At 46.3% G+C, this 22,457-nt stretch overlaps 1 protein-coding gene across 7 annotated transcripts in view; it reads left to right on the forward strand.

The window, feature by feature from the left end:
• The window catches only part of LOC130282600 (gastrula zinc finger protein XlCGF26.1-like), a 381,272-nt gene that overhangs the window by 44,884 nt on the left and 313,931 nt on the right, over positions 1-22,457 (forward strand). The window lies entirely within an intron of this gene.

The raw sequence follows: 22,457 nt of genomic DNA on the forward strand, positions 1-22,457 counted from the left end.
TCCATCTAAACCCTTCTCACTGGAGGTAGACGCCTCCTCGGTGGGAGCGGGAGCTGTACTCCTACAAAAAAACTATTCTGGACATAACGTTACTTGTGGTTTGTTTTCTAGGACCTTCTCTCCGGCGGAAAAAAATTACTCCATTGGTGATCGAGAACTGCTGGCCATAAAACTAGCCCTCGAGGAATGGAGGCACCTGCTGGAGGGGTCCAAATACCCAATTATTATATACACTGAGCACAAGAATCTCTCTTATCTTCAGTCCGCCCAACGGCTAAACCCACGCCAGGCTAGGTGGTCGTTGTTTTTTGCCCATTTTAACTTTGAGATTCATTTTCGCCCTGCTGACAAGAACATCAGGGCTGACGCCCTCTCTCGTGCCTTGGATGCCTCTGAAATGGAAGCCTCCCTGCAACACATTATTCCTCCTGAGTGTCTGATCTTCGCTTCCCCAGCTTCCATCAGACAAACTCCTCCTGGAAAGACCTTCATCCCTCCACACCAGCGCCTCAGGATCCTCAGGTGGGGACACTCCTCACACCTCGCCGACCATGCTGGCGTCAAAAAGTCCATCCAGCTCATCTCTCGTTTTTATTGGTGGCCTACCCTGGAAGCAGATGTTGCTGATTTTGGTCGGGCTTGTACAGTCTGTGCCCGGGACAAAACTCCTCGTCAGAAGCCTGCCGGCCTCCTTCATCCTCTGCTTGTTCCTGAGCTACCATGGTCTCAGATTGCTATGGACTTTATAACAGACCTGCCTTTATCCCATGGCAACACAGTCATTTGGGTGGTCGTTGATCGTTTCTCCAAGATGGCACATTTTATTCCACTTCCAGGTCTTCCTTCTGCGCCACAGTTGGCGAAACAATTTTTTGTACACATTTTTCGCCTTCACGGGCTTCCTGCGCATATCGTCTCGGATAGAGGCGTTCAATTTGTGTCGAAATTCTGGAGGGCCCTTTGTAATCAGCTTAAAATCAAATTAAATTTCTCGTCTTGCTATCATCCCCAATCCAATGGGCAAGTGGAGAGAGTTAACCAGGTTCTTGGTGACTATTTGCGACATTTTGTTTCCTCCCGCCAGGATGATTGGGCCGATCTGCTACCCTGGGCCGAATTCTCGTACAATTTCAAAGTCTCTGAGTCCTCCGCTAAATCCCCGTTCTTTGTGGTGTACGGCCGTCACCCTCTCCCCCCCCCCCTCCCCACTCCCACGCCTTCTGGTTTGCCCGCTGTTGATGAGGTTACCCGGGACTTCTCCACCATCTGGAAAGAGACTCAAAAATCGCTCATACAGGCCTCATCCCGGATGAAGAAGCATGCCGACAAAAAAAGTAGGGCTCCTCCTGTCTTTGTTCCTGGAGACAAAGGGTGGCTCTCCGCCAAGTATATCCGCTTCCGTGTCCCCAGTTATAAACTGGGACCACGTTATCTTGGACCCTTTAAAATCAAGTGCCAAATGAATCCTGTCTCCTACAAACTCCTTCTTTCCCCTTCTCTCCGTATTCCCAATGCTTTTCATGTCTCTCTCCTTAAACCGCTTATCCTTAACCGCTTCTGTTACGCCTAGCGCTCCGGGTCCCCGCTCCTCCCCGGAGCGCGTACGGCGTCTCTCTCTCCGCAGCGCCCCGGTCGGTCCCGCTGACCGGGAGCGCTGCACTGTCATGGCCGTCGGGGATGCGATTCGCACAGCGGGACGCGCCCGCTCGCGAATCGCATCCCAGGTCACTTACCCGTTCCCGTCCCCTGCTGTCATGTGCTGGCGCGCGCGGCTCCGCTCTCTAGGGCGCGCGCGCGCCAGCTCCCTGAGACTTAAAGGGCCAGTGCACCAATGATTGGTGCCTGGCCCAATTAGCTTAATTGGCTTCCATCTGCTCCCTGCCTTTATCTGACCTCCTCCCATGCACTTCCTTGCCGGATCTTGTTGCCTTGTGCCAGTGAAAGCGTTTTGTGTGTCCAAAGCCTGTGTACCAGTACTACTGCTATCCACCCTGACTACGAACCTTGCCGCCTGCCCCCGACCTTCTGCTACGTCCGACCTTGCTTCTGTCTACTCCCTTGTACCGCGCCTATCTTCAGCAGCCAGAGAGGTTGAGCCGTTGCTAGTGGATACGACCTGGTCACTACCGCCGCAGCAAGTCCATCCCGCTTTGCGGCGGGCTCTGGTGAAAACCAGTAGTGACTTAGAACCGGTCCACTAGCACGGTCCACGCCAATCCCTCTCTGGCACAGAGGATCCACCTCCTGCCAGCCGGCATCGTGACAGTAGATCCGGCCATGGATCCCGCTGAAGTTCCTCTGCCTGTTGTCGCCGACCTCCCCACACTGGTCGCCCAGCAAGCCCGACAGATTGCCCAACAAGATCACCAGCTGTCGTACTTGACCACCATGACTCAGCAACTCCAGTCGCAGCTACAGCAGATTCAGTCTCAGCTACAGCAGCAGCAACCATCTCCTCCGCCAGCTCCTGCACCTCTTCCGCAGCGAGTGGCCACTCCTAGCCTCCGCCTGTCCTTGCCGGACAAATTTAATGGGGACTCTAAGTTTTGCCGTGGCTTTCTTTCGCAATGTTCCCTGCATTTGGAGATGATGTCGGATCAGTTTCCTACTGAAAGGTCTAAGGTGGCTTTCGTAGTCAGCCTTCTGTCTGGAAAAGCCCTGTCATGAGCCACACCGCTCTGGGACCGCAATGACCCCGTCACTGCCTCTGTACACTCCTTCTTCTCGGAAATTCGAAGTGTCTTTGAGGAACCTGCCCGAGCCTCTTCTGCTGAGACTGCCCTGTTGAACCTGGTCCAGGGTAATTCTTCCGTTGGCGAGTACGCCATACAATTCCGTACTCTTGCTTCTGAACTTTCCTGGAATAATGAGGCCCTCTGCGCGACCTTTAAAAAAGGCCTATCCAGCAACATTAAAGATGTTCTGGCCGCACGAGATACTCCTGCTAACCTGCATGAACTCATTCATCTAGCCACTCGCATTGACATGCGTTTTTCTGAGAGGCATCAAGAGCTCCGCCAGGAAAAAGACTTAGATCTCTGGACACCTCTCCCACAGTCTCCATTGCAATCTGCGCCTAGGCCTCCCGCCGAGGAAGCCATGCAAGTGGATCGGTCTCGCCTGACCCTGGAAGAGAGGAATCGCCGTAAGGAAGAGAATCTTTGTCTGTACTGTGCCAGTACCGAGCATTTCTTGGTGGATTGCCCTATCCGTCCTCCACGCCTGGGAAACGTACGCACGCACCCAGCTCACGTGGGTGTGGCGTCTCTTGGCTCTAAGTCTGCTTCTCCACGTCTCACGGTGCCTGTACGGATTTCTTCTTCAGCCAGCTCTTCCCTCTCAGCCGTGGCCTGCCTGGACTCTGGTGCCTCTGGGAATTTTATTCGGGAGTCCTTGGTGAATAAATTCCGCATCCCGGTGACCCGTCTTGTCAAGCCACTCCACATTTCCGCGGTCAACGGAGCCAGGTTGGATTGCACCGTGCTTTTCCGCACGAAGCCCCTCCTAATGTGCATCGGACCTCATCATGAGAAAATTGAGTTTTTGGTCCTCCCCAATTGCACTTCTGAAGTTCTCCTTGGACTACCCTGGCTTCTACACCATTCCCCAACCCTGGATTGGTCCACAGGGGAGATCAAGAGCTGGGGTACCTCTTGCTTCAAGGACTGCCTTAAACCGGTTACCAGTACTCCCTGCCGTGACCCTGTGGTTCCTCCTGTATCCGGTCTCCCTAAGGTCGTTATGGACTCTGCCCGCCTTAAGAAGTGCCTCTCCCCCCCTCCCAGTCCAGTCAGGCAAGCCTCGGTGCCTCCTCATGGCCCTCGTCCTGGTGTCACACTGCCCCGTGCCAGGCCTCGCCCTCTGCCCTCCCTCCCCATTCCCACTCCTGCTGTACTGCCTGCCGTTGAGGAATCCCTCCATCCTTTCCCGGTGTCCTCATCCCAGGGGAGGCAGTTACCGGACAAAGAGAAGGGGAGACCTAAGGGGGGGGGTACTGTTACGCCTAGCGCTCCGGGTCCCCGCTCCTCCCCGGAGCGCGTACGGCGTCTCTCTCTCCGCAGCGCCCCGGTCGGTCCCGCTGACCGGGAGCGCTGCACTGTCATGGCCGTCGGGGATGCGATTCGCACAGCGGGACGCGCCCGCTCGCGAATCGCATCCCAGGTCACTTACCCGTTCCCGTCCCCTGCTGTCATGTGCTGGCGCGCGCGGCTCCGCTCTCTAGGGCGCGCGCGCGCCAGCTCCCTGAGACTTAAAGGGCCAGTGCACCAATGATTGGTGCCTGGCCCAATTAGCTTAATTGGCTTCCATCTGCTCCCTGCCTTTATCTGACCTCCTCCCATGCACTTCCTTGCCGGATCTTGTTGCCTTGTGCCAGTGAAAGCGTTTTGTGTGTCCAAAGCCTGTGTACCAGTACTACTGCTATCCACCCTGACTACGAACCTTGCCGCCTGCCCCCGACCTTCTGCTACGTCCGACCTTGCTTCTGTCTACTCCCTTGTACCGCGCCTATCTTCAGCAGCCAGAGAGGTTGAGCCGTTGCTAGTGGATACGACCTGGTCACTACCGCCGCAGCAAGTCCATCCCGCTTTGCGGCGGGCTCTGGTGAAAACCAGTAGTGACTTAGAACCGGTCCACTAGCACGGTCCACGCCAATCCCTCTCTGGCACAGAGGATCCACCTCCTGCCAGCCGGCATCGTGACAGCTTCTCTCCCAAGGTTGTTGCTCCTACTCCTGTCTCCGGGTCCTCAGATGTCTTCTCGGTTAAAGAAATTCTCGCATCTAAGACGGTCAGAGGTAGATAAAATTTTCTTGTAGATTGGGAGAATTGCGGTCCTGAGGAGAGGTCATGGGAACCCGAGAATAACATTCTCGACAAGGACCTTATTCACAAATTCTCAGGTTCAAAAAAGAGGGGGAGACCCAAGGGGGGGGTACTGTTACGCCGAGCGCTCCGGGTCCCCGCTCCTCCCTGGAGAGCTCGCAGCGTTCTCATGTTCGCAGCGCCCCGGTCAGACCCGCTGACCGGGAGCGCTGCGATAATGTCCCTAGCCGGGATGCGATTCGCGATGCGGGACGCGCCCGCTCGCGGTGTGCATCCCGGCCCGCTTACCAGACTCGTTCCCCATCTGTGCTGTCCCGGCGCGCGCGGCCTCGCTCCCTAGGGCGCACGCGCGCCGGCTCTCTGCGATTTAAAGGGCCAGTGCGCCACTGATTGGCGCATGGTTTTAATTAGTGTGTTCACCTGTGCACTTCCCTATATTACCTCACTTCCCCTTCACTTCCTTGCCGGATCTTGTTGCCATTGTGCCAGTGAAAGCGTTCCTTGTGTATCCTAAGCCAGTGTTCCAGACCTCTTGCCGTTGCCCCTGACTACGATCCTTGCTGCCTGCCCTGACCTTCTGCTACGTCCGACCTTGCTCTTGCCTAATCCCTTGTACCGCGCTTATCTCAGCAGTCAGAAAGGTTGAGCCGTTGCCGGTGGATACGACCTGGTTGCTACCGCCGCTGCAAGACCATCCCGCTTTGCGGCGGGTTCTGGTGAAAACCAGTAGCAACTTAGAACCGGTCCGCTTGCACGGTCCACGCCCATCCCTCTCTGACACAGAGGATCCACCTCCAGCCTGCCGAATCCTGACAGCATTCTTCGGGTCTAGAACACTGAAGATGACAGCGTCCGCGGGTATAGCTGAAAGTAGCCCATTAATGTCCGGGACTAAAGGGGCAATTGGGACAATGAGACTGTTTATGGCCCTGAGGTCTTGGACAAATCTTACAGTACCATCTGACTTTGGTACAGGGTTTATAGGAGTACAATAGGGAGACACTACCTCTTCAAGTATGCCTTTGGACAAGAATTCATGTATCATAGGTCTCAGGCCATCAATTTTTTCTTTTGAAAGGGGGTATTGTTTAAGGAACACCGGGGTAGCATCAGATTTTAGAGTGGCCGCATAGAGGGTACAATTAATGAAACCGGTGTCGTAGTCTGAGGTGGACCATAATCCCGAAGGAATTTGGTGAAGCTCTGGGTGAGGGTCCAGGAACAGCATGGTCAATTGGGGAACATGTATAGGGATGAGGTCAGAGTGGACGTGTATCCCTGATGGATCTGCAGAAATGGTGAGGTTTAACTTGGCAAACAGATCTCTCCCCAACAGGCTTACAGGGCAATCTGGTATGACCCTGAATGTGTGATGTACTGATTATCAATGGTATAGACTCGTAGCGGTATGTTCTGGTCAGTACCCCATTAATTCCCTTAGAAGGCTCAGACTTCACTAGTGGTCCTTTGTAATTGTCCCCATTGAGGATGCTGGTGATGCTCCAGTATCGACAAGAAAACCTATCTGCCTGTCATTGACATTGAGCAGGATGATAGGGGAGTCTTTCCAATGTTCTGTGACCTGTGTGTAAGTTGGGGTAAATGCCTCCAGGCCTCGTCAGTAATTATTTTGGTTGTTCCAGTTGAGTGGGAACCTGGGTGGATGTTGTGGTTGATGGTGTTGTTGTTGTGGACAGCAGGGGAGAGGGAAAGAATTTGGGAAGGGGTTTGGTTGATCCTGTGATGGGTTTTGATTATTGTTCTGCTGTCTGGGGCGTCTGGGTGCTGTACAGTCTCTAGCCTAGTGACCAATTTTCCCTCAATTATAACAGGAGTTTTGTTGTGGGGGTGGCTGGGGATTAGCGTTGGGATCATATGAATAGTTAAAATTAGGGTGATCTTGGAATGTGTTACGGTTATTAAATCCCCTGCCCAGTCCTCTGCCCCTAGTCCTATTTTGGTTGCCCATGCCCTGAGTATAGGCGTGTGTGGTGGTGGTTGCAAGGGGTGTTTTTTTAGTTTCCACAAAGCAACCGGCAGCCTCCTTTTCGAACAAATGTTGCTCGAATTCAAGGATTTTGTCGGATGTCCATGAGGAGACATTTTGTTTTACTGAATGCACTACCTTTTCTTGGAGGTTGGCTATAAAGGTTGAGATAATTAGGGGACTATTATCCTCAGTGTAGGGCAGCCCTGCATCATAACGCCAACATTCTGTAAACCTCTTCCAAAATTCAGTAACTGTTTCACCTAATTTTTGTTTGCATGCCACAGCATTGGGCAGTGATGATTTTTGTTTGAAAACTCTGTTAAGTTCTTCTTCTAATTCTCTCCATATACGCTCTCTACCTGTCTCAAGATTACAGATGTAGTTGTGAGCTTGGGGGTCAGATTGGAGTACATTTATTGAGCTTACATTTTCCCAATTCCATTTCATGTGTGTGCCTTTAAGACTATCTAGTATTATACGTAAATCTTCCTGAGTGAACTGTTTACCATTACAAGCTTTCTTCAGGTATTGTATTGTACCTGATGGGGCAGTGTTTGACCTGGGGCAATGTTTTAAAATGGCATTGACATCTTTTATTGAGATTTCTTTACTACAAGTTGCCCTACCATCATGACGGGGAATGCCCTGTCGACAGGGGGCCCTGCAGCATATAATGCCCTTGCAGGGGGACTATTTTCACTCTCTGATTCCTCACTGTCCTCCTTCTCCTCATCTTCCTCCTGATCTCTCACTTCCTCTTTCTCTGGTGGCAGAAGGTTTCTCATCTCCCGTGAACTAACAGGATGTGAACGGGTTGATTTCTGCTGCTTGGTCATGGATTTTGAATCGTGTGCAGATGTAGGGTAACTACAATCAGGTATAGGGTTGTGTTCAGGTATAGGGTTGTGTTCGGGTATAACTGCTGCAGAAACCACTAACTCATCTTCCTCTGTGAAAGGGTCTGTAGTGTAAGGGCTGAGGGAAGGATAAAGACCCTGGGTAAGTTTGGGGGGCTTGGGATCATAATTCTGGATGATAACGGTTCTGGTTGGTAGGCGTTTATCAGGAGGGGCGGTGGGTACGGAGTATGGAGGGGGGGTTCTTGAGATGAATTCTGACTATGTTTAAGTAGCTTTCTAGTATTAGATTTGATCTTAGTCATCTTACGTCAGTGCCTAGATTGTTTGTCATGGAGGGGACTTTTGTCTGGCACAGGGTTGTTACTATTTGTCCAGTGAGGTGCTATTTTTAATCATTGAACTCCTCCCTCCTGTATATACTTCATATCCCATTCGGGGTCTCCCGTATAATGTGAGAAGGCATCCCAATCGCCCAAACATAATCCCTTTATCATGTCCATGTGGTACTTATCATTGGCCCCATTGGCTAACTCGGGCCACATAATCCTTACATGTTTCATCGGGAAGAGGAGGAGGATATGACTTAGATGATTTGGAACCCATGGTCAGTAATTAGTGCAAAACCTCAATTTCTGGAATGGCTGTACTGAACCGTTAAGGCTCCGACAATTCCTTTCAACAGAGTAGGGATTCTCTAGTTTAATTGCACCAATCACTGAGCATGTACGGTATCTCTGAACAAACTGTCACTTGCTTTCACCACATCCCGGGTCAACAAGTTTCCTCTAGCCAGGAGGGTGGGGCATCTTACAGATGTTTTGAGAACCAGCAGATTATTACTATTATTATTAGTATTATTATTATTATAACAGTTATATGCACCTTACTCTATACATTAAAGCAATGGTTAGAATACTCACGTGTCTTCTTAAGCGTAAGGAAAAAAAAGTTACAAGTAAAACATCAAACAGAAATACAAGAAGTTTTTGTAAGCGTTAAGCCAAATTGAAACAGGACAACCACCCTGGATTGTCAAATTACTCTTATTTCCTCATTTCCCCTGTTCCCTGAACAGAAGTCAAATACTGTAATACTGTGTCCCAGACACGATATGAAAGTAACTGTTATACTTACTGGAATCGAGACTTGGCCAGTGCCCCCCGGGTCGACAATACCACACAAGGATATGGTTCTTACCGGTTTGGAGGATGACCCTCTCAGCCTCGTACCATTACAAATGTCAAAAGGATGGTAAAATTGTCCATTCAGGCGTATTTGAACTTTTGGGCAGTAGTAAAGGGCCATAATGCAATCTTTCATTGTGGTCCCCAGACCAATCTGCAAAAAGAGTCGCTTCCAGGAAACCCCAATCCACCAGATCGAAGGCTTTCTCCGTCTCGAGGGAGAGAAGGAAAAGCGGGGTATTACGTTTTTGCGGGCGAGATATATTGCTGAGAACGTAGAGTGTTGTCTCTGGCCTCCCTTCCGCGGATGAAGCCCACCTGATCAGGGTGGATGAGCATCTCGTGAAATCAGAGAGTCTGTTTGCTTTCAACTTGGCAAACAACTTAGTGTCCAAGTTGAATAATGAGATAGGTCGGTAGCTGGGGCACAGAGATGGGTCTTTCCCCTCTTTAGGGATGACCACAACGAAAGCTTGCAGGAAGGACTGGGGGAGGGGGGGCAGAGGATGAGATAGAGTTCAGTGCGCAGAGGAGAGGGTCAACTAGATCTGTGCGGAGGGTTTTAAAGACCTTTGTGGTATACCTGTCCGGGCCTGGGCTTTTGCCCCCAGGCATGGACGTGATTGCTGTTTCTAATTCCTCCTTCCTAAAGGGGGTTTCTAAGGTTTGGACCACCTCCGGAGAGAGTGTGGGAAGGGCCATGGACGATATGTTGTGCAGTAGTGATGGGTGGGAAGAAAGAGGGGAGGCCAGGGGGCGACGAAGTGGGAGGTTATAGAGGGTTGTGTAGTAGGATCGAAAGGCTTGTAGGATTTCAGGTGTGAAATGAGTAAGTGGGCCGGAGGGGGTTTTAATGGAGTTGACAAAGCGAGAGAAGCTTGTTTCTGATGGAGTGCACGAGCGAGAAGTTTACCTGATCTGTTGCCCCATTCATAGGAAACCCTACCAGTGATCTGCTTATATCGGTGGCTAGTGTTCATGTGAGATAATAGTTAATGGTGAACCTGTATGATTTTGCACAGAACAGCCTGTTGGCATGACTGTTTGTGGAGAGATTCAAGAGAATGTAGGCGATCAATAATGGAGGTGTACTTTGCTGCCAATTCCCTCTTCAGTCATGCCCCATGTTTGATGAAGACTCATCTAAGGATGCACTTCAGGGCTTCCCATTTAACCATGGGCTGCGAAGGGTCATTCTGTGGATGTCCTTAACCTCTTAAGGATGCAGGGCGTACCTCTGTGCCCGGTCCCGGTATAAAACACGTGACCCCGCGTCATACCGGGTCGGTCCCGGTGTCTAATGACAGCCGGGACCCTGGGCTAATAGCGTGCGGCACCAATCGTTGTGCCGCGCACTTTTAAACCTTTAGAAGTGGCATTCAAAGTTGATCGCCCCATCTAAAATGAAAGTAAAAACTTCCCGGCAGCCCAGTCGGGCTGATCGGGACTATCGCGGGGAAATCACGATGTCCCAATCAGCTAGAACACGAGGGGAGGCCCCCTCACCTGCCTCCGTCATGTCCAATCGGCGATTGATTGCTCCAAGCCTGAAATCCATTGCCGTGTCAATGCACGGCAATGATCTGTGAATGAGATCGGTATGTGCAGTGAAATAACCACCAGCGTATTTTTGATCACTTTTTATATCATAAAAAAATTAATAAAAGTCCGATCAATATAAAAATGGTACCAATAAAAACTACAGATCACGGCACAAAAAATAAGCCCTCATACCGGCCCATACGCGGAAAAATAAAAAAAGTTATAGGGGTCAGAAATGACAATTTTAAATGTATACATTTTCCTGCATGTAGTTATGATTTTTTTTTATAAGTAATACAAAATCAAACCTATATAAGTAGGGTGTTATTTTAACCGTATGGACCTACAGAATAAAGATAAGGTGTCATTTTTACGAAAAATGCACTTCGTAGAAACAGAAGCCCCCAAAAGTTACAAAATGGCATTTTTTCATCAATTTTGTCGCACAATGAATTTTTTTTTCTGTTTCACCGTGGATATTTTGGTAAAATCACTAATGTCACTGCAAAGCAGAATTGGTGGCACAAAAAATAAGCCATAATATGGAATTTTAGGTGCAAAATTGAAAGCGTTATGATTTTTAGAAGGTGATGAGGAAAAAATTAAAATGCAAAAATGGAAAAACACCGAGTCCTTAAGGGGTTAAAATCGGAATTGCTGTCTTAATTTCCTGGAGACAGAGCATATCCAGAAGGAGGAATTCATTTAATTTCCAGGAGGAGTGGGGCTTAACAAAAGAGGGAATGTTAAAGCTCACTTTTATAGGGGCATGGCCCGAGAGGGTTACTACACCAATGTCGGCTCGTCTAATTGAGGGCAGGAGGTGATGTGGGCAAAAGACTTAATCTATGCGGGAGTAAATCTGATGGGTGGGAGAAGACGATATAGTCCCGGTGATCTGGATGGAGAGAGCGCCAGACATCATCCAATTGCATCAGGTGCAGCTTTCTCCACAGAGCCCGATGTTTGTTGCATGAAAGGCAGGTTCTACCAGAGTGTCAAGAAAGGGAGTGAGAGGTAGGTTAAAATCCCCACGAAGGAAGGACCCTTGGCAAATGAAGAAAGAAGATCTAGGGTCCTGAGGAGAAAGGGCACCTGGCCATGGTTGGGAGCATAGAGAGTTGCTATGGACAGAGGGTGTCCCACTAGTTTGCAGTTTGCAAAGATGAAACAGGCCTGAGGGTCAATCATAGAGGATAATTACAATGCAACTAATATAATATAGTATACTGTGAAAACTGCATAATGGTACTAATTAATTTAAATAAACCAAACAGAAAACCCATGCTTCATTAAATAGATAAATATGTATCATATTAAATATACAAACAAATCAACAGTACATTGGTGATGGAACAATGATTAAAAAATGTTAAATTATATTACAGGGGATATTCTGAAATTCATAAATATCACTAATAGTTACATAGTTACATAGTTACATAGTTAGTACGGTCGAAAAAAGACATATGTCCATCAAGTTCAACCAGGGAATTAAGGGGTAGGGGTGTGATTGTATATTTCTTCATGAGCATTAATGTTATTTTGTTCCAGGAATGTATCTAATCCTGTTTTAAAGCTGTTTATTTTTCCTGCTGTGACCAGTTCCTGAGGTAGACTGTTCCATAAGTTCACAGTTCTCATGGTAAAGAAGGCGTGTCACCCCTTGAGACTAAACTTTTTCTTCTCCAGGCGGAGGGAGTGCCCCCTCGTCCTTTAGGGGGGTTTAACCTGGAACAGTTTTTCTCCATATTTTTTGTATGGGCCATTAATATACTTATATACGTTTATCATATCCCCCCTTAAACGTCTCTTCTCAAGACTAAAGAATTGTAACTCCTTTAAACGCTCCTCATAGCTAAGATGTTCCATGCCCCATATTAGTTTAGTCACGCGTCTCTGCACCCTTTCCAGCTCCACAGTGTCCCTTTTATGTACAGGCGACCAAAACTGAACAGCATATTCCAGGTGAGGCCGTACCAATGCTTTATAAAGGGGAAGTATTATGTCCCGGTCCCTCGAGTCCATGCCTCTTTTTATACATGACAATATCCTGCCGGCTTTGGAAGCAGAAGCCTGACATTGCATGCTATTCTGTAGTCTGTGATCTACAAGTACACCCAGATCCTTCTCTACCAGTGACTACCAATGCCAGTTTAATCCCCCCTAAGACATATGATGCATGCAGGTTATTAGTATCCAGATGCATAACTTTACATTTATCCACATTGAACCTCATTTGCCAAGTGGATGCCCAGACACTTAGTCTATCCAAGTCATCTTGTAACTTATGCACATCCTCTATAGACTGTACTGTGCTACAAAGCTTGGTGTCATCTGCAAAGATAGAAACAGAGCTGTTAATACCATCCTCTATATCATTGATAAATAAATTAAACAACAGCGGTCCAAGTACTGAACCTTGGGGTACACCACTAATAACCGGGGACCAATCAGAGTACGAATCATTGACCACCACTCTCTGGGTACGATCCATGAGCCAGTGTTCAATCCAGTTACAAACTAAAATTTCCAAACCCAAAGACCTTAACTTACCTGTCAGACGTCTATGAGGGACAGTATCAAACGCTTTAGCAAAATCCAGAAACACTATATCCACAGCCATTCCTCTGTCAAGGCTTCTACTCACCTCTTCATAAAAGCAAATTAGATTGGTTTGACAACTTCTATCCTTAGTAAACCCATGCTGGTTATCACTTATAATACAGTTATCCCCTATGTATTCCTGTATGTAATCCCTTATAAGTCCTTCAAAAATTTACCCACAATGCACTTTAAACTTACCGGTCTATAGTTTCCTGGGGAAGACCTAGAGCCCTTTTTGAAGATTGGCACCACATTCGCCTTGCGCCAGTCCCTTGGCACAATACCAGACACCAGAGAATCTCTAAATATCATGAACAGGGGTACAGATATTACTGAACTTACCTCTCTAAGAACTCTTGGGTGCAATCCATCTGGCCCTGGAGATTTGCTTACATTTATATTACTTAACTTACCTTGTACCATCTCTACATTAAGCCAGTTCAGTACATTACATGATGTGTTACCAGCACTGACCTGTCCAATGTCAGCTCCTTCTTCCTTAGTATATACAGAACTAAAGAACCCATTCAGTAGCTCCGCCTTCTTTTGATCGCCCGTGACAACCTCCCCATTATCATTATTAAGGGGTCCTACATGCTCTGTCCTTGTTTTTTTTGCATTTATATATCTAAAAAAAATATTTAGGATTAGTTTTGCTTTCTTTGGCCACCTGTCTCTCGTTTTGAATTTTTGCTGTTGTTATTACATTTTTACAGATTTTATTAAGCTCCTTGTACTGTGTAAATGTTGTAGCTGACCCATCAGATTTGAATTTTTTGAAGTCTATTTTTTTGTTGTTAATTGCTCTTTTAACATCATTTGTCAGCCATGTAGGATTTAGTTTTAGTCGTTTATATTTGTTCCCCTTTGGTATATATTTAGCTGTATAGTTATTTAGAGTTGATTTAAAGATGTCCCATTTACCTTCTGTATCAGTATTTGAGAACACCTCCCCCCAGTCTATGTCCTGTAGTGCAGCCCTCAGCCCAGGGAAGTTTGCCTTTTTAAAGTTATATGTTTTTGCCTTCCCCGCCTGTCTTTGTTTTCTACATTTTAAGTCAAAAGTAACTATATGGTGGTCGCTATTACCAAGGTTTTCCCGCACAGTTACATTACCAACCAGCTCTGCGTTGTTGGAAATGATCAGATCCAACAAGGCATCACTTCTTGTTGGGTCCTCCACAAACTGGCCCATAAAATTATCCTGCAATAAATTTAGGAATTGTCGCCCCTTTGTAGTTTTAGCCAACCCCGGACCCCAATCTATATCTGGATAGTTAAAATCTCCCATTATTACCACTGTACCTGCCCGGCGGCCCTCTCTATTTGTTTATGAAGCCGAACTTCTATCTCTTCAGTGATATTAGGGGGTCTGTAGATTACACCAAGTATTATTTTTTCAGTATTTCCCTCCTTTTGTAATTCTACCCACAGTGATTCCACCTCCTCAGAATCATCACACACTATGGCATCGTTCACACTGACTTTCATACCACTTCTTACATACAGACAGACGCCACCACCTTTTCTGTTCATTCTATCCTTGCGAAACAATGTAAACCCCTGCAGATTGACAGCCCAGTCATGCGAGGAGTCCAGCCATGTCTCAGTGACCCCAACTATATCAATATGTTCCTCCAGTATCAAGGCCTCAAGCTCCCCAATTTTATTTGCTAGGCTTCTGGCATTTGTGAACATACACTTTACATTTCCATCCTTTATGTTATTGGGGTTAATGGGATTCAAGGGTGTAAGTTTTATTTTCCTATGAAGCCTATTCCTATTAACTATTCTAACCCCTCCCTCCGCTCCACCCCCAGGTACATTTATAATTCCCACCTCTCTATCTACACTATCTTCCCCCTCTTTGCTGTAGGTTCCCTCCCCCCAAGTCCATAGTTTAAACACTCCTCCACCCTTCTAGCCATCTTCTCCCCAAGCAAAGCTGCACCCTCCCCATTGAGGTGCAGCCCGTCCCTACGGTAGAGCCGGTAACCGACAGCGAAGTCAGCCCAGTTCTCCATGAACCTAAACCCTTCCTTCCTACACCAGCTTCTGAGCCACTTGTTTACCTCCCTGATCTCCTGCTGCCTCTCTGGTGCGGCTCGTGGTACTGGTAGTATTTCAGAAAATACTACCTTGGAGGTCCTTGCCTTAAGCTTGCGGCCTAAGTCCCTGAAATCATTTTTAAGGACACTCCACCTACCTCTTACTTTGTCATTGGTGCCAATATGTACCATGACTGCTGGGTCCTCTCCAGACCCGCCCAGCAACCTGTCAACCCGATCCGCGATGTGCGCCAGGCAGACAACACACTGTTCGGCGATCCCGGTCTTTGTGACAGATTGCCCTGTCTGTCCCCCTAATAATTGAGTCCCCCACCACTAGTACCTGTCTGGCCTGCCCTGTACTCCTCCCTCCCTCCTTACTGGAGCAGACACCCCCCTTGCGGTCAGAGGCGGTATCCTGCTACAGTTCTGCTAGCTCTGTAATGGCATCCCCCTCATCTGCCAAGTGGGCAAACTTGTTGGGGTGTTCCAGTTCAGGACTAGCCTCCCTGACACTTTTTCCCCTATCCCTCTTTCTTACTCTAACCCAGGTAACTGCCTGACTGTCCTGCAACTCCGTCCCACTGTCCTCCCCCACCTCTATTCCCGAGAGTGCTTGCTCAGTGAGCAGGAGACTCCTCTCCATGTTGTTAATGCTTCTCATTGTTGCCAGTCGCCCCTCTAGATGCAGGATCTGGGCTTCCAAACGGACAACTAGCACACATCTCGCACAACAATATGCACCCTCAAACTGTTGTTCAAGGATTGCATACATTGAACAGGATGTACATTGGACTGCATTTTCCAACATGGAGGCCATCTAGTTATGGGGATTTCACAAATGTATAGGCAAAAACAGACAGTCAAAATTACACTTAACATTTTTTGTAGACCTTGTGGGTTCAGAAATTAACACTCACAGCGATCTCAACCTCCTGCTTTCAACCTCCTGTTTTTGAAACTCCTCTTTCACGCCCCCTCTTACACAGCAACACTCAGAAGAGCAAGCTCTCAATAAGAGTCCCAAGCTAAGATTTATACACCTGTGCCCAATTTACTCCTCCTCCCCCTAGAGGTGGAACAGAAAAAAAAAATGAAAAAGGGTGTTTAAACTCTAACAGTTATCCCACTATGTGCAAGAGAGAAAGACTTACCCAAAATATGAATCTGGACTATAGGCAGTCGCACCCACTCCACAGATAATTACAGTTTTTGAAACTCCTCTTTCACGCCCCCTCTTACACAGCAACACTCAGAAGAGCAATAGAACTATTCCAGCACTAGTATATAAATAGATCCCTTACAAACAATTGTATGCATGTATAGAAAAATCTGCATATAATAAAAATACAATTTCATACAATCCACCTATAGTGATCAAACCCCATAAATAATAATCAAATAATATTATTAATCCAATAATATATTAATATAAATAATAATAAATAAATAATAAATAATACATCTCTAATATTTGTGAATACCAAATAATCCACCTACTTTATACATAAACAAACTAAAAAAATAGATCATAATCTGTTCCATCCCTATGTATTATATCATACCCATAATTACAATAGCGTTATTAGAGCTGAACAATTAATACTAATAATAATCAGCCCCACATAACCTCTATCCTAGCTCTTACTGATATATAGGGTCCCTATAATATCTGGTTAAACACCCCGCTCCCATAATTCCACCCCCCTAGTGTAGAGTGAAGTGTAGTCTGATAATAACAATATTAATCAATTATACATTATACTAATAGTGTACCGTATATACTCGAGTATAAGCTGACCCGAGTATAAGCCGAGACCCCTAATTTCAACCCAAAATCCCAGGAAAAGTTATTTACTCGAGTATAAGCCTAGGGTGGGAAATACATCATCCCCCCCTGTCATCATCCTGACCCGTCATTAACATCCTCATCATCATCACCGCCTGTCATCATCCAGACCCTCATCATCATCACCTGTCATCATCCCCTTGTCATCATCCAGACCCTCATCATCATCACCTCTCATCATCCCCTTGTCATCATCCCCACCCCCCTTCATCATCCCCTTGTCATCACCCCCACCCCCCTTCATCATCCCCTTGTCATCATCCCCACCCCCCTTCATCATCCCCTTGTAATCATCCCACACACCCCCCTTCATCATCCCCTTGTCATCATCCCCACCCCCCTTCATCATCCCACACCCCCCCTTCATCATCCTCTTGTCATCATCCCACACCCCCCCTTCATCATCCTCTTCTCATCATCCGCCCTCAGTGGTCTTCAACCTGCGGACCTCCAGAGGTTTCAAAACTACAACTCTCAGCAAGCCCGGGCAGCCATCGGCTGTCCGGGCTTGCTGGGAGTTGTAGTTTTTAAACCTCCGGAGGTCCGCAGGTTGAAGACCACTGCGGCCTTCGACATCATCCAGCCCCCTCTCACCCCCCTTTAGTTCTGTACAGTACTCACCTCCGCTCGGCGCTGGTCCGGTGCTGCAGGGCTGTCCGGAGAGGAGGTGGTCCGGTGGGATAGTGGTTCCGGGCTGCTATCTTCACCGGGGGCGCCTCTTCTCCGCGCTTCTGGCCCGAAATAGAGGCGTTGCCTTGACAATGACGCAGAAGTACGTTGGCAATGAACGTACCTCTGCGTCGTTGTCAAGGCAACGTGACTATTCTGGGGCCGGGCCCGAAGCGCTTAGAAGAGGCCTCCCCGGGGAAGATGGCAGCCCGGAACCACTATCCCACCGGACGACCTCCTCACCGGACAGTCCTGCAGCACCGGACCAGCGCCGAGCGGAGGTGAGTATTGTACAGAACTAAAGGGGGGTGAGAGGGGGCTGGATGATGTCGAAGGCCGCAGTGGTCTTCAACCTGCGGACCTCCGGAGGTTTCAAAACTACAACTCCCAGCAAGCCCGGACAGCCGATGGCTGCCCGAGCTTGCTGGGAGTTGTAGTTTTGAAACCTCTGGAGGTCCGCAGGTTGAAGACCACTGCGGGTGGAGAGTTCACTCGAGTATATGCCGAGGGGGGTGTTTTCAGCACGAAAAATCGTGCTGAAAAACTCGGCTTATACTCGAGTATATACGGTATGTGTTAAAAATATTCCAAAATTGGACCTGTAACGTATTAATATCACAATTCCATATGGTGTAATTATAAAGGGTGAACCCCCCTCCCCAACACACAGACCACACACCATCTGGTCTACCATAACCCAACCCTCCCTTTACATAATGCCCCCACCCCCCATAATACTCACATGCACACACTAACCACAGTGTCCCCACTAATCCATCCCACACAACCATGTACCCCATAACCAATAACTTCCCTATTGAAGCTGGGGTGGCCAATCGTATATCCTGGGTATATCCCTATAGTATGTTATGTGGTCCAATGACCATAGTTTTACACCCACAGCAATTCAACCATATATCATAATTATACATAAATTACAATCATTACATCCATGGTTTTATCTTTGGGTCCTCCTTTTATTTGTTTTCTTATTTCTTCTTCCACAGGAGTCTATGTCCAAAGTCCATCCAAGGAAAGCATGAAGAGGTGAGTTACCTCTAGGGTATTCTCTAGAAATACAAAATAGCAGTTAAAATCAAAAAATAAAATACATCTTATAAAAATGAACTGAAGTTCAGGTTTTCATTTAATCCCCTAGGGTTTACCGTATTCAATCTCACAATCCAATTTGTCTCCTTCTGTTGCAAAATTCTCGCAGTGTTTCCACCTCTATTACCACAATACACCCTGTCAATGCCCTTGAATTTTAATAATCTCCAATTGTTTTTGTGGTAATCGTGGAAATGTCTCACAAGTGGTTTCCATTTCATAGTCATAGCGGTTACTGTTCTTAATGTCCCTGATATGCTCCAATATCCTTACCCTTAATTCTCTTGTGGTCATACCAATATACATTTTCCGGCAAGGACATTGAGCATGATAAACCACATTAGATGTCTTACAGTTTACAAAATGAACAATCTTGAACCTTTTTCCATCGTTTCCTTCAAATTCATTAGACCGTTCCATGAAGGTACAAGCTGCACAGTCACCACAACAGACATTCCCCCATTTTGGTCCCCTAGTATTAAGAAAACTTGTATTTCCGGAAGGGATATAGTGACTTGATACCAATAAATCACAGAGGTTCGAGGATCTTTTCGATGTCAGTGATGGAACCTCTGGTAAGAGTTCTCCCAGTTTCTTATCTGTTAATAGTATGGGCCAATATTTCTTAAAAATGTTTTTTATTGTCCCCTATTGTTTGTTATATCGGGATATAAATCTCACCACAACATTTTCATTCTGGTCCCTCTTACTTTTGACCAATAATGTTTGTCGGTCAATCTCACTGACATCCCTCCTGGTGCGTGCTATCAACTCATGATCATAACCTCTACTCAAAAGTCATTGTTCGATGTCCCTAGCCTGTCTCTCAATGATATCCCGACCAGAGCACACTCTCCTGGCCCGTATGAACTGTCCCTTTGGAATGGCTCTAATTACATGGGGGGGGGGGGGGGGATGAGAGGATTCCGCTTTATGGTACGAATTCACGGATTTGTCTTTTCGATGAATATCAGTGCTGACCATCCCTTCATCATCAATCATGATCTTTAAGTCTAAAAATTAAATCTCATTATGGCTGAATTTGGTTGTCAGCCTGATATTCATGTCATTATTCTGCAGTGATCCAAAAAAAGAATGGAGAGATTCATCGGTGCCCTGCCAGATACACAGGATATCATCGATGAATCGTCTCCACATGAACACCTATCCCCCTGCCATCTGATCTTCCTCGAGTATCGCTGATCTTTCCCAGTAGCCCATAAATAGGTTGGCATATGATGGAGCACAAGCCACCCCCATAGCCACACCCTTAGTTTGCAAGTAGAATTTGTCCCGAAACACAAAATAATTGTGCTCCTGGACAAACTCCAATAGTTCCAAAACCAACTCAACCATCGCATGATTGAGATATTTATTTCCCAAAAAGAACTTACACGCCTGTAAACCGTGCACATTATGGATCGACGTATAAAGAGATTCTACATCACTGGTTACTAAGGTCATATCCTTCTCCATTCTCATACCCTCCAAAGTAACCGGGATGGCAGAGTCTCTACTCATGGTTTCAAATAATGTTCTATAAAAAGGCATACTGGTCTGCATAAGTTGCCCACACCGGAAATGATTGGACATCCTGGTGGGCACTCAATGTTCTTATGCACCTCTGGCAAGAAATATAGGGTGGCTATTCTTGGATACTGAACTCTTAAACCCACCCATACTTGTTTAGTAATAATGCCTTCATTGTGTGCTCTTGTCAGGATACTCTCCAACTCACGACTAAATGCTACTGTGGGGTTGTACGGCAACTGGCGGTATGTAGTCTCATCTCTCAGATGTTTCTGAGCCTCCTCCTCATGCATCTTACATGGCCATACCACCACATTGCCCCCCTTGTACGCAGGTTTAAATATAACATCTTTCATTTGTCTTAGTAGTTTCAATGCTGGTCTTTGTCCTCTAGATAAATTATCTCCTTGGTGATCTTTGATCCCCCAGAATTCGTCCGTAACTAATCTTACAAACATTTCAACCTGCGGACGAAGCGACAAGGGTAGGAACGTTTTGGATTTGGGGGGAATATTTTTCGGAAATTGCTGGGGACCCACACCTTGAGCCTCCTCCCACAATTCCTCTAAAGCGTTTAGTACCTCCGTATCATCTGGGATATGGTATCCCTTTCCCTGAAAAAAAAAATATTTTCAGCATAACCTTACAAGCAAATAAATGGACATCTTTTGTAGCTTCAAAATAAACAAAATTCATGGACGGTGCAAAAGTCAAACCCTTTTCTAAAACATCAAGTTATTCATTGGTAAACACTCTCTCAGATAAATTGATTACCTTTTAGTTTTTCCGGGCCCGTCTGGTCTGGACACGGTTTGGGCGCTGCTCCCTTCTCCTGTTTGGGTTCGATTTTAAGGGTGGTCCCTCCTGCATTGGGCCTCCCATTGCCCCTTCCGGGGTACGTCCACCTAAAAAACCATCCCCCTGTGAACTCCGTACAGGGGAAAAAGAAGTAGAACGAGACCTGGGGTATTCCCCCATAATCTATACAACGTATCCCTTGAGTAATCGGTTTAGTCCCTTCTAAATTTCTTCACTTTCTGATTCTGTATCTCAGATTCCCATTTAATGAAATCACTCTCCAGTTTACTTTCAAATTTACTCAAATTCTCAGGAGTGAGTTCCTACCTTAATCCGTTCCTTGAGGCTATCAATCTCCACTTCCAATTTCTTATCATTACTAATGAATTTCTTATCATTACCAATCAGTAGCTCAATATAAGTTACCGAGCACTTATTGCTAGCCTCTTCCCATCGAGTCTTAAAGGTAGCATCATCAAACACAAATGAAGGAGTTTATTGTATCTGTAATCCTCTAGGTATAATAGATTTTTGTAAATAGTTCTCCAAGGTGGCCTTGTTCCACCAGATCCCAGTTCTCCTTTTTAACAATCTCTTTAGCATAACCTGAGATTCCTTAATATCAATAAAATCCCCATCAATTGGGGTTCCATCCTCCTCAAACAACCTGGATGCACAATTCACCCAAGTCAAATCCCAGGATTTATAATCCATATATTCCATATTTCCAATTGGAAGATACAAAAATACACAATATAACACCTACAATCCTCCAAGGAAAATATCTCATATGATTAAACACCTGGCAATAAAAACTCTAACAATATATACCCCTATAATTGTCACCACAAAAAATGTACCACCATATAGATTCCAAAAATTTAAACTTTATTAATAATGCAATTATAATGCAATGACAAATATTTTTAAGAAATATTGGCCCGTACTATTGACAGATAAGAAACTGGGTGAACTCTTACCAGAGCTTCCATCACTGACACAGAAAAGATCCTCAAACCTCCTTGATTTATTGGTATCAAGTCACTACATTAATGCCAGAAATCCAAGTTTTCTTAATACTAGGAGACCAAAATGGGGGAATGTCTGTTGTGGTTACTGTACGGCTAGTACCTTCATGGAACGGTCTAATGAATTTGAAGGAACCAATGGACAAAGGTTCAAGATTGTTCATTTTGTAAACTGTAAGACATCTAGTGTGGTTTATAATGCTGAATGTCCTTGCCGGAAAATTTATATTGGTATGACCACAAGGGAATTAATGGGGTTATCCAGGGAAAAACTTTTTCTTTTTTATATATATATATATATGGCTCTAGAAATATAAAACATTGTATATATATATATATATATATATATATATATATATATATATATATATATATGATTTCTTCTATTCAAAAATCGTAATCCTTTCAGTACTTATGAG

This window comes from Hyla sarda, chromosome 7 (assembly GCF_029499605.1).
Source record: "Hyla sarda isolate aHylSar1 chromosome 7, aHylSar1.hap1, whole genome shotgun sequence".
NCBI lineage: Eukaryota > Metazoa > Chordata > Amphibia > Anura > Hylidae > Hyla > Hyla sarda.